The sequence below is a fragment of the Colobus angolensis genome, unplaced genomic scaffold, assembly GCF_000951035.1.
Source record: "Colobus angolensis palliatus isolate OR3802 unplaced genomic scaffold, Cang.pa_1.0 Scaffold169, whole genome shotgun sequence".
NCBI classification, from domain to species: domain Eukaryota; kingdom Metazoa; phylum Chordata; class Mammalia; order Primates; family Cercopithecidae; genus Colobus; species Colobus angolensis.
Window position 1 is genome coordinate 468605 of NW_012114810.1, and position 1199 is coordinate 469803.

Here is a 1199-nt window from a genome sequence, read left to right on the forward strand (position 1 = left end):
AGCCAGGATGGTCTCGATCTCCTGACCTCGTGATCCGCCCGTCTCGGCCTCCCAAAGTGCTGGGATTACAGGCTTGAGCCACCGCGCCCGGCCTGGAATATCTCTTAAAATCCATTTCTTCCTATCCATTCCATTGCCACCAGTCTGCTCTAGACTTCACTGTACCAATAGTCTCTCTTACTTCTAATCCCTTTTCGCTGATAACCAGGTTAATTTTCCTGGAACAGTGCTTTGCATATCATATCCTATTCAAATTCTTCAATGGCTCTCCAATGCTTTGAGAAGAAAGTCCAAAATCTTGAATCACAGTCTCTATTTTTCCCTGTGCTCCCCTGCATGATCCCTCTGGTGCAGTTTTTTGTGTTTTTTTTTTTGTTTGTTTGTTTGTTTTGACTCCCAAACACTACACCTTTTTGCCCCTAAGATCTTGTTCAAACCTTTCCTGCTTTGCTTCTGTTATCTAAACCCTGCCCTCTTTCAATGACTAACTCAAGTCCATCCTATCATTCTTTCTGTTAAACATGATCTATACACTCAGTGTTTGGCCCTTTACTCCATTAAATGGAATCATGTACATAAAACACCTAGTGCAGAGTTTGGGGCCTGGTGGGGTGGCTCACGCTTGTAATCCTAGCACTTTGGGAGACCAGCCTGGGCAAAGTAATGAAACTACTAAAACTACAAAAAATTAGTTTCTACTAAAAATACAAAAAAATAGCTGGGTGTGGTGGCATGTCCCTGTAATCCCAATTACTTGGGAGACTGAGGTGGAAAGATCACCTGAGCCCAGGAGGTCCAGGCTGCAGTGAGCTATGATCGTGCCACTGCATTCTAGCCTGGGCAACAAGAGTGAGACTCTGCCTCAGAAAAACTAACAAAAACAAAAAACACCCACCTAGTACAGGGTTTAGTATATAGTAGGCTCTCAAAAATGTTACTCTTCAGCTGATCCAATGGTAGTGGTTAATAGAACTTATTAACATCAGTTTCTCTCTCCCTTCCTTTCTTTCAACGTATCTTAATATATTTTTTTTTTCAGAGACGGAGTCTCACTCTGTCACCCAGGCTGGAGTGCAGTGGTGCCATCTCAACTCACTGCAACCTCCACCTCCCAGGTTCAAGCAATTCTCTTACCTTAGCCTCCCAAGTAGCTGAAACTACAGGCGAGCGCCATCACGCCCAGCTGATTTTTTGTATTT